Genomic DNA, 12,481 nt, shown 5'->3' on the forward strand with positions numbered 1-12,481 from the left:
TTTTCTGCACGAACATCAAAGAGTGAGACACGGTGATACCACACTGCCAGTGGGAGAAAGACGACTGCTTTCGCTCCAAAGTTTTGATCAACCAGTCGAACTGAGTCGCCTTACCACCGTGCTTGGTGTAAGGAGGCTGAGCAATGGAGTAGACACTGCCACAGCCCAGTACCAACCTCGCGTTTGTTAATGTGCGTTTTGCATGCCTGATTGGAAAGTTTCAGCTGCATTCCCCCGTCTTTTTTCAGGAATTAATGGAGATTCTTGTTCGTCACAGTGCCAATAGCAGTTGGTCGTCTCCACCACGTAACATTTTTAAAAAATTATACAAATCAGGGCAGTGAACTAAGATTCTGGGCTATTCTGGTACTATTTAATGATAATCTATACGATGGAAACTGAAAGAAAAATTTCACGGATAGCGTCTGAACCAGTTCCGCCAGCATAGTAGACATGACCTTGAGCCACTGCGCTTCACTCGCTTGGTCGAACTCTGACTAGCCTTACGAGTCTAGGACTTAGGCACAAAACTTAAACATCGATTCTCTGGGATAACTGGGGGGCCTTCGCATGGAAAGCCGCCAGGGAGGTGCTAAGGACATGTCCCTGTTCAGCATACGTGATCAACAGGTCTGATGCTCCTTCTGGTAGACTAGAACAAATCATTATTCCGCACTGTAACAGCTCATCTTCAAGAAAAATTTAAACGAACACAAAATTCTCAAGATTAGCGATCTTTTACAGAAGCTCGAAGTTTAGCACCGGCTTCAGATTCTTCTAATAGCTTCACAGTGAAACTTTGTCTCGAAACGTGGCAGAAGATCCAAAGAGATTCAAGTAAAGTATGCTAGCAACAAAACACAACCAATACTTTCTCTGCACAATAGCAATGGAAATACTATCGATGACAGTGCTGCCAAAGCAGTGTTTCTAAACACAGCCTTCCGAAATTCCTTAACCAAAGAAGACGAGGTAAATATTCCATAATTCGAATCGAGAACAGCTGCCAACATGAGTAACGTAGAAGCAAATATCCTTCGAGTAATGAAGCAACTTAAATCACTTAATAAGAACAAGTCTTCCTGTCCAGACTGTATACTAATTAGGCTCCTTTCAGAGTACGCTGATGCAACAGCTCCGCACTTAAAAATCATATAAAACTGCTCGCTCGACGAAAGATCATTACCCAAAGACCGAAAAGTTGCACAGGTCACACCAATATTCAAGAAAGGCAATAGGAATAAGCTCTAAATTACAGGTACATATCATCAATGTTGAAACGCAGCAGGAGTTTGGGACATAAATTGTGATAGAACATTATGAATTATCTCGAAGAGAACGGTCTATTGACACACAGTCAACACGGACTTAGAAAACATCGTTCTTGTAAAATACAACTGGTTCTTTACTCACACGAAATATCGTCAAACAATTTCAAATTGATTCCGTATTTCTAGACTTCCAGAAAGCTTTTGTGACTGTACCTCAAAAGTGGCTTGCAATCAAATTGCGTGTTCATGGAATATCGTCTCAGTTATGCGAATGTATTCTTGATTTCCTATCAGGGAGATCACAGTTCGTAGTTATTGACAGAAAGGTATCGAATAAAATGGAAGTGATTTCTGGCGTTCCCGAAATAGTGTTAGAAGTCCTCAGCTGTTCCACATCTATATAAACGGTTTAGGAGACAATCTGAGCAACCGTCTTAGGTTGTTCGCAGATGGTGCTTTCGCTTATCGTGTAGTAAAGTTATCAGAAGATGAAAACAAATTGTAAAACGAGTTAGAAAAGATATATATGGTGGGAAAACTGGAAAATTTACCCTAAATAATGAAAAGTGTGAGGTCATCCACATGAGTGCTAAAAGGAATCCGTTTAATTTAGGTTACACTATAAATCAATCAAATCTCAAGGCCGCCACTTTAACTAAATACCTAGGAATTATAATTACAAACAACTTAAAGTGGAAAGAACACATTGAAAATGTTATGAGGAAGGCGAGCCAAAGACTGCGACTTATTGGCAGGACACTTAGAAGACGCAACAGATTTTCTAGAGACACTGGCTACACTGCACTTGTCCGTCCTCTTATTTAGTGTTGCTGTACCGTGTGGGATCCTTACTACATAGGGTTAATGGAGTAAATCGAGAAAATACAAAAAAGAGCAGCACGTTTCCTACTATCGAGAAATAGGGGTCAGAGTGTCACAGACGTGATACAGGATTTGGAGTGGACATCACTAGAAAAAAGGCGTTTTTCGTTGCGGCGGGATCCTCTCACGAAATATCAATCACCAACTTTCTCCTCAGACTGCGAAATATTTTGTTGACGTCGATGTACATAGGGAGAAACGATCATTGTAATAAAATAAGGGTACTCCGAGCTCGCACGGAGAGATATAGGTGTTCGTTATTTTCCGCTGTTCGAGAGTGAAATAATGAAGAATTATCGTGAAGGTGGTTCGATGAACCCTCAGCCAGGCACTTAACTGTGATTGGCAGAGCATCCATGTAGATGTAGAAGTAGATGCAAACGTAATTGATAAGTACTTGGACGTTAGAGGCTTTCTGATTCCTCGAAAGACTTTTTCACTGGGTCAGCTAATCTATAAAAGACTAATTCTTACTTATACGGGTGATTACGTTAGTAAACAAATCAGTCACTTCCTTGTCATTCAATGGTCACATTCCAAATTACATCAGATGTAACTGTACGAAGATAAAGAACTATAGAATTAACAGCCCCAAATTCAGGTAGAGGAAAAGCTATAGTTCTATCAAATGGCTGGTTTGCAGAATATTTGAGGCAAGTTTTAAACAGCAAAGAATCAGAATCTACTCTACAAGTAACCTGGGTAGACTCCTACAGGAGATATTTGGAGTAAAAGCAAATAATACAAATAGCAAAATATGAATCAGTGACAGATTATACTGACCGTTGTAGCTTCAGGTTAGTAAAAATATGTAAGTAATGGTGCTCTGAATGCTGAAACGTTGAGGACGGAATAATATTACAGCTCTCCAACGCTACGTATTATCTGGGTACTCAGATCTGGTGCAAATATCTCCATATCCAGAACTGTAATTGTACAAGGCCACAACTAATCAGTACCGGAAAGACTCCATCAGTAAACGATTAGCTTTAAGGGATCATCTGAGTATGCTCTAGACATTTATGACTTTTTCTTCATACAGTTAGCAGTACCTGGAGCAGATTCCATTCCCGAGATAAATAGGAGAGGGCAAAATACAAAGCGTGTAAGAAAAACCATGCAACTTAGTCAAAGTTATGTACGAGTTTCGTCGGAGCTTTAGTGTAATTGGACAAATCAGTTCAGATGCAGAGTATAACAAAACGATACCGAAAGTTTTCGAGGGGTTGTAAAGAAAATCTTGAGAATAAGAACCAGTTACGGAAATGTCATAAAATGGCGCTACAAAGCGCTAACACTTCAGGAGCCAACGCCTGCCGCTAGGCCGCGCGTTCAGCAGCAAATCACACAAAGTACACTATGTGATCACAAGTATCCGAACACATGGCTGAAAATGACATAAGTTCGTGGCGCCCTCCATCGGTAATGCTGGAATTCAGTATGGTGTTGGCCCACCCTTAGCCTTGATGACAGCGTCCACTCTCGCAGGCATACGTTCAATCAAGTGCTGGAAGGTTTCTTGGGGAATGGCAGCCCATTCTTCACGGAGTGCTGCACTGAGGAAAGGTATCGATGTCGGTCGGTGAGGCCTGGCACGAAGTCCATGTTCCAAAACATCCCAAAGGTGTTGTGTAGGTTCAGGTCTAGACTCCGTGCAAGCCAGTCTTTTAAAGGGATGTTATTGTCGTGTAACCACTCCGCCATAGGCCATGCTTTATGAATAGGTGCTCTATAGTGTTGAAAGATGCAATCGCCATCCTCGAATTGCTCTTCAACAGTGGGAAGCAAGAAGGTGCTTAAAACATCAATGTAGGCTTGTGCTGTGATAGTGACACGCAAAACAAAAATGAGTGCAAACCCCCTCCATGAAAAACATGACCACACCATAACACCACCACCTCCGAATTTGTCACTACACACCCTGGCAGATGGCGTTCGCCATAGCCACACCCTGTCATCAGATCGCCCCGTCGTGTGCCGTGATTAGTCACTCCACACAACATTTTTCCACTGTTCAGTCGTCCAATGTTTACGCTCGTTACACCAAGCGAGGCATCGTTGGCATTTACCAGCGTCATGTGTGGCTTATGAGCAGCCACTCGACCGTGAAATCCAAGTTTTCTCACCTCCTGCCTGTCATAGTAGGTCAGAGTTTGACAGAGTTTTAATAATTTCGCTCGAAGAAGTAGTTGGAGTCGATGAAATATCTTCGAAGTTACCGAAATCTGTGAGAAGTAAAAGAACCAGATGATTATTTTAACTGGAGTCAGAAAAAATGAAATGGACGATCTGCTACTAGATTTTAAGGAAAGCATGCCTTCACATTACCAAAGAAGGAAGAGAAGCGAAGGGAAGACTTAGCACAGAGCTAAATCTAACATTGCTGAATAAAATTCAGTATACTTTCGCAGTATTTTGTGATCCACATAAATAATTCGACAGTGTGGGGTAAAATGAGAATATTGTGTCTAAATTACAGAGACAGACGAAAAGTCTACATTATATACAAAACCTAGATGAGAGTAATCAAAGTGGAATATTAAGAAAGAAAAGTTATTGTCAAGAAAGACATAACACCGAGATGCAGCATATCACACCTATTCTTCAATTTGTGGGTCGTAGAAGCAACGATGGAATGAAATGTTCGGAAGAGGAGTAAAAGTGAAAGGGGAATAGAGCCAATGCTGAGGACCGCCGAAGAGACTGCTAGTCAGGTACGGAGAATGGACAGCGAACATTATACTAAAATTGGCTTAACGGTGAACAAAACGAAGGCAAAACTCGTGATAAGTAGTAGAAAGGAGGATATCGACTTGCTCAAAATACAAATTAAGATCGACGAAGTAATGGAATGAAACCATTTCCCCAGCTAGGAAGCAAGTTCACTCCGGTTGGCCGAAGCATTGAAATACGAAAGATATTTTGGCATAGGCAAAGAAGAGTTTCTGACCGATTCGGATACTGATACGGAAATAAGGTTCCTGAGAGCGTACATCAGGAACACAACATTGTATATAAGAAAAACTAGGACCATCGGACATTCAGAGAAGAATGAACTGATTTGAAATGTGGCACATCGAAGCATGTTAAAAGTTAAATGGGTAGGGAAAGTACGAATTGAAGAAATAACAGAGAAGGAAAGAAATCTACGAAGGACTATTACGAACAGAAGGAAGGACAGGTTCATGGGGTATCCGCTACGACATCCAGGAATGGCACTTCACTGATAGCATCAGCAGAGGGGAATATTTATTTGAACAAAAAATATACTTTTAATGTAATACATTTTTAAATCAGCATAAGAAGTATAAAAGAGTTGCTCCTTGTGCCATACTGATTCCTAACCCCAAACACATAGTTGTAAAAATTCGTGATTCTGAATTTTTAATAGAAAAGATTTGTGAGGTTTTTAACGATAAACGTGGGCTGCAGGTAATAGGTAGGAGCTGAACTATTGAAGCTTCAGTTACGTATCGTAAGCACCCAATGTTTTCATTATAATTCTTTAAGGTATTTTCATAGCTATTAACTATTCATCCTCTCTCTGTTCATCTCTCTGTCCATATTTGCATATCCTCTCTCTCTGTCCACCTCCTCCTCTACCCTGTCTTTGTCCATCTTCTCCTCACCACTCTCTCTCTCCGTTGTCCATTTCCTCCTCTCCCTGTCTGTTCATCTCCTCCTGCTCCCTCTCCTACTCCTCAGACGAGCTCGACTGCAAGTATACCCTCTAGATTGAAGTCTGGTACTACCGATATAACATGCTGGTCTTGCAGGGCAGCCTAGATATTAGGCATTATTGACCTCTTTCAACGTCACCCTCACCCTTATTAAGAGACCGGCAAGCAAGGTTACTTAATGTAGCATTGTCATCCAGTTCTGACATATGTTTAAAATTTAAAGTCTCTTGCTCATCGTTAAGATAGTTTAAAATCAATTGTAAATTTTGTCCTGAACAGATGGACAGATAAGAAAGTAACCTAATGAAAATGTGCCAAAAATAATGGGGTAGGTAGGCAAAGAGTAGAATACTGATACCAGGTTATAGAAGATGTTGAGTTCAGTAGTGGCAGTATGAAAACAGTCGAAAGATTAAAGAGTAAAATGAAAAAAAGAAACGATGTATTATCGAAGTTAATAATGCGTACGTTATATCTTTGATGTAAGTTTCCGTTTAAAATTCGTCGTTGTTGGTCTTGTGATAAAAGTGTTAAAAAAAGTGATCGTTTCAGAAGCGTGCAATCTCGATGCAGCGTTATTTGGCCGCTGGCGAGAGGAGTTAGTTTGAAGGCGGCGAGACCCGGCGGTGTCGATGGAGACGGTCCGGGCGGACGGCAGTGCGCATGCGCGGCTGGGCGCTGCGCGGCGCGGCGTGGGCCCCGCCCCCGACGCTGCGGCCACACCGGAAACAGGCGAGCGCCGGCGGCCGGACGCGAACACCACCCAGCAGGAAGGAAGGAAGGAAGGAAGGAAGGCGACGCCGGCCGGCCGGCCTCTCGCCGCGCCGCCACCGCATGCTCTCCACCTCGCCAAGGCTCACGTACACGCCGCCACCGCCCCCGCCTCCAGTGTTACCAACACCAGCGCCCAGCCAAAAAGCCCACCCAGCGCCGCTCGCGTGCTTCCGCTCGCCGCGTTACGGCTGTTGCTCATGCAATATGCTTAGGCACAGATGCACGGCGGCTGGCCCGTTCTTAAAACAGTACCCTGTACACTGCCTTACAGAATGAACTTTTGATAAATTTTGAGATTGTAGAGGATGAAAATCTAAACACTTTACTGTGAGGAACTTACGGCCGGAAATGAGAAATAAAGCTTCTACAGCACTGCGCACCTTCTACACTGATAGGTTAAGCGAAACGCCAACCTCCTGTAATTCAGAAAACTCGTATTGACAAAACAGTACAGTACAATCAAATACTGTGAACCGATTTTGTGGCGTCGATACTTTAGAGTATATGGTCAACGTAAAATTTCAAGCTCTGTTCTGATAGTATCAAACGCTGTACGGATACACTCAATAAGCTGAGGTACTGTTCCTAATGATGTTGGAGACTACAGTGGCAAAACTATTGTAGGCTACTGTAGACTAACATAAGTAAACGTAGACTCGATCAGTTGTGATTGTATCCGTTTTACTTGACCAGTAGGTGTGTTGCATACCTATCGGGTGTTAACTCATGACGACTACTCGCTTTACGTGTTCGAACAGTGTCATAGTAGATATGAAGGGCCAGGAAACCTATGGAACATTTTTGTTCTTCATATTAATCATCTTGTCTGCTACTTGAAAGTAAACAGTTTTTTTCTAATGTAGTACTGTACTGGAGCTGAAGAGGTAGCTTCAAAAACATTAGGCAGCCAGTAAGAAACGACGTTAGTACTCAACTTGCTCACTTGATGCATTTCTGATTTATTTAGGTCAGCAGGTGGAAACTGAAATGCGTTAAGTGGGCAATTTGAGTAATAATGTTTCACCGTCTGTACGATTTTTTTGAAGCGACCTATTGAGCTCCAACACAGTGCTACATTATAATACAGTCGTGTTCTCCTGCCCCCTACGAGATTTCATGTCTCAACTATATTTAACCAGTATTTACAGCGAAATAAAGATTATTCACGTTTCATTTGAAAATTATTGATTCGTAAAGTGAAACAGAGGGATGTTATAGTAAAATTAAAGATAACAATTCAGATTTATCATACAGCGGTAGAAAATGCCGTTTCCCCAAGAAAAATGTAAGATAAAAAACATCAAAGCGAGAAACGAAAATACATCGAACGTCGTTTCAATACTTTGTCGGAATTATGTAAAACGTGTTTCTGTTATTCATAAACAACTTTCGCGTTTATCAATAATGACAGGAAACTCTTGCCATTGATGTTCTACTTTTCTACAAAATAACAAGTGTATGTAAATTGTATTTGCATCAAAAGTAATTGTTTTGCTTACTTAAAAGCCCATAAGTTACGTACGTGCTCACTAATTTTTATTACTTACCAAATGTGATTTATATTCTGTAATGATATGAAATACACAGTGGACTAACACTGGATAATGTGTGGTCCTAATTATGTACAAACTAAAAAACTAGACAAACTGAAAAACAAAGAGAATCGCCGGCTCCCAGTTTTTCTCAAACACATTCATTGATCTTTCTTTTCTTATCAGTGCAACTAATACTACCGGCAATCCTACCGTTTACTACGTCATTTATGTAATGTACCAGAACTACCAAACCGTGGTTTTGGTAGGATACAACTCTCTTGGGTGCATAAGGGACTTGGCCTGCGACCAGAAAGAAAAGTCGAGAGGACTGAAGTCAGAGAGGGGTGCAGGTCAAGGGACTGGGCATCTCCTTCCGATTACTTTCCATCGGAAGTTGTCTGTAAGATACGCCCTTGCCCAACGATCAAAGCGCGGTAGTTAAAAATATCGTTGCCATGGTTCAAAACCAGGCAGTCACGTAGTTTGAAATGAAAGACCATGGAGTCGATGAAAGTGCACTCCCTGCAAAAGACGCCGTACACTCTTGTGACTTATGTGTACAGGGTTATTACAAATGATTGAAGCGATTTCACAGCTCTACAATAACTTTATTATTTGAGATATTTTCACAATGCTTTGCACACACATACAAAAACTCAAAAAGTTTTTTTAGGCATTCACAAATGTTCGATATGTGCCCCTTTAGTGATTCGGCAGACATCAAGCCGATAATCAAGTTCCTCCCACACTCGGCGCAGCATGTCCCCATCAATGAGTTCGAAAGCATCGTTGATGCGAGCTCGCAGTTCTGGCACGTTTCTTGGTAGAGGAGGTTTAAACACTGAATCTTTCACATAACCCCACAGTTTGGTGGCCATGACATGAATTGCTGATCATGATCTCCACCACGACCGATCCATCGGTTTTCCAATCTCCTGTTTAAGAAATGCCGAACGTCATGATGGAAGTGCGCTGGAGCACCATCCTGTTGAAAGATGAAGTCGGCGCTGTCGGTCTCCAGTTGTGGCATGAGCCAATTTTCCAGCATGTCCAGATACACGTGTCCTGTAACGTTTTTTTCGCAGAAGAAAAAGGGGCCGTAAACTTTAAACCCTGAGATTGCACAAAACACGTTACCTTTTGGTGAATTGCGAATTTGCTGCACGAATGCGTGAGGATTCTCTACCGCCCAGATTCGCACATTGTGTCTGTTCACTTCACCATTAAGAAAAAATGTTGCTTCATCACTGAAAACAAGTTTCGCATTGAACGCATCCTCTTCCATGAGCTGTTGCAACCGCGCCGAAAATTCAAAGCGTTTGACTTTGTCATCGGGTGTCAGGGCTTGCAGCAATTGTAAACGGTAAGGCTTCTGCTTTAGCCTTTTCCGTAAGATTTTCCAAACCGTCGGCTGTGGTACGTTTAGCTCCCTGCTTGCTTTATTCGTCGACTTCCGCGGGCTACGCGTGAAACTTGCCCGCACGCGTTCAACCGTTTCTTCACTCACTGCAGGCCGACCCGTTGATTTCCCCTTACAGAGGCATCCAGAAGCTTTAAACTGCGCATACCATCGACGAATGGAGTTAGTAGTTGGTGGATCGTCGTTGAACTTCGTCCTGAAGTGTCGTTGCACTGTTATGACTGACTGATGTGAGTGCATTTCAAGCACGACATACGCTTTCTCGGCTCCTGTCGCCATTTTGTCTCACTGCGCTTCCGAGCGCTCTGGCGGCAGAAACCTGAAGTGCGGCTTCAGCCGAACAAAACTTTATGAGTTTTTTTTACGTATCTGTAGTGTGTCGTGACCATATGTCAATGAATGGAGCTACAGTGAATTTATGAAATCGCTTCAATCATTTGTAATAGCCCTGTACTTCATGGGGAACTGCACGAGTGCTTGTTCGCGGACTGGCAGCTACATGTTCCACAACGTCTTCTTTAAATTCGCGTTGATAGGAGACACGTCATGAAGGCTGCCTCCTTTCATTAATAATTAATTCAATATATACACAAAAAATGTTATCCGTAACAATGGCGTGTTCCAAGCGCAGAGCTGTCATTAAGATTCTTTTAGCGGTAAACAAGAGCATCGCAGATATTCATAGACGTTTTCAGAATGTACACGGATGGTTCAAATGGCTTTGAGCACTTTGGGACTTAACATCTGAGGTCATCAGTCCCCCTAGAACTTACAACTACTTAAACCTAACTAACCTAAGGATATCACACACACATCCATGCTCGAGGCAGGATTCGAACCTGCGACCCTAGCGGTCGCGCGATTCCAGACTGAAGCATCTAGAACCGCTCGACTACACCGGACGGCGGATATATACATTTAATGCACAGTTATGTAAAAAAGAAGACACTAGGACGTTATGACATTGGGTGGAAAGTGAATGCGTACGGTTTGCTACGCCATCTAGTTGCTCTAGGTAATTAGAGGCGACAGGACTTTCTTTCTTGAGAAGCGTTTGTGTTGGCACTGTGTGGGGCGACACACGCTGCTCGGAGAGGTACCGCACGGTCACCTTAATAGGCCGCAATTCTGCGAAGGCATAAACAGAAGGATCAGGAAAATCGCCCGGGGCAGTGCGGGAACTGGTCGCTGCCTTAGCATCACGAGGGTGGCTAGCGGAAGACCTGTGCCGACAGGGAGTCGGCCAGCCCCTGAGGAACGTCTTACTGTTAATGCACTACCATTGTTCCTAGTGCTAGCTGCACGGCTTTTTTACAGCTTTCACGCCTTGGTGCACGATGGTCAGTGCCCAGAAATTTTGTTCTCTGTGAGCAGAAAGAGCTTCTTTGGAATTTGCCGGTGTTTGCGGTCTGGTTTTCTGACGGCCCGTTTTTTTTTTCAGAGAAGCGTATCTCTTCGACTTGTAAAACGTTACTCCTCATAGTTCGAAGTAGCGTTAACGCTGCTGGGTGCCCGACATTTTGTCTCCGTGAGACGGTACCTCTCGAAATTGCCTGAGAAAAACTTAACAACAGAAGTGGCCGCGTTCATGTCCTGTCATAACACTGACAGCCAGGAGAGCGTGATTTGATAGCTGTGGGCCATGGTGGCAACACCTTTGAGGCGCAATGATTGTCCCCGCCTAATAGTATTAGAAATTCTGAGTGTAGGGCAGCTAGCCTGACGCTCTGAACACGAGGTGAGGAAAACCTGACAGTTTGAATGAATTGCAGAGGGTAGCCTACCTTGCTGAACTAACTAAATGAAGATAATACGAAATAAGGGACACTCGAAATAAAAACTGAGCCAAACTAGTGACAGAGAAACCAGTCACATGGTTTTGAAGACAAAAATCAGAAGAGTGCGTGAGTGAAGACATGCCTTCGCTATGAGATTTAATTTAAAAGTTATTAAATAATATTGAAAATTAATAATCAACAAATTCATAAAGTGATTCAGTGTCAATGGATGGGACTCAGTGATCACTATCGAAATTTTCTAATAGACTTTCTGTGAATATTGTGTATTTGAAATTTCAGCCCGTAACGTATACTTTGCCGTGAAAAAGTGATTTTTCTAGCAAATAAAACATGTAAAATTGAAAATAGCGGCATGATTAATAAACAGAGGTAACTAGAAACCTATGACTAGTATTTATTAGTGATATAACGGCGCTAAATGGCGTTTTTAGGAGCGAAAACACTATTTGAGAGTGAGGTATTAAAGCTACACGAAAACTAATATACAGGAACTTCAGCTAGGAAGTGAGATGAAGCACTTTGAATAATTTTAGTTGATTTTCTAGAAGTTAAGCGAACACGTGATGCTCGCACTGACAAATATTATTTTAATAATGAACTGTTGTGAACAGTGTGAAAGGATATTTCGTTTGTTTTTCTGGAATAAAATTCAGTGTCTGAAAAGCGAGAAGTGAATATTATTTCACTGAAAATTCCTGCCTGCAATTATATTTATCTTGTGTCTGCTTTCATTTAGGGCTAAACGTGATGGATGCATTGGTTGGCCCGTGTACAGTGACGAAGCCAATATTTTGAAATCCAAACACGCACTGAGAAGTTCCACGAACACATTTTTTTCTTTATTTAATTTTTTATTTGTGGTGACGCACGTAGGGTCTCATAAATCGAACTGTGGTAACAGCAACAGTTAACAATTTCACCATTAGTCATTTACCTTTTCATTAGGTAAGCAGCAAGATGAACAGAATATTTTTAAAACAAACATTTTCTCCCCTGAAAGTATTACCCCTTCTAAGGTCCCAGCCAGCGCAACCAGTATATTTTTTTAGAGATCCTCAATTTCTGACGCTAAACGATTTCCTGTCCAAGAAAAAAATAAGCGTCGTAATTGAAATTAGAT

The 12,481-nt window shown here is 42.1% G+C and overlaps 1 protein-coding gene across 1 annotated transcript in view; it reads right to left on the reverse strand.

Moving 5' to 3' along the window:
• LOC124712951 (transcriptional regulator ERG homolog) overlaps nt 1–12,481 on the reverse strand; it is a 290,618-nt gene that overhangs the window by 178,552 nt on the left and 99,585 nt on the right. The gene's annotated exons all lie outside the window — the stretch shown is intronic.

The sequence above is a fragment of the Schistocerca piceifrons genome, chromosome 1 (assembly GCF_021461385.2).
Source record: "Schistocerca piceifrons isolate TAMUIC-IGC-003096 chromosome 1, iqSchPice1.1, whole genome shotgun sequence".
NCBI classification, from domain to species: Eukaryota; Metazoa; Arthropoda; class Insecta; order Orthoptera; family Acrididae; genus Schistocerca; species Schistocerca piceifrons.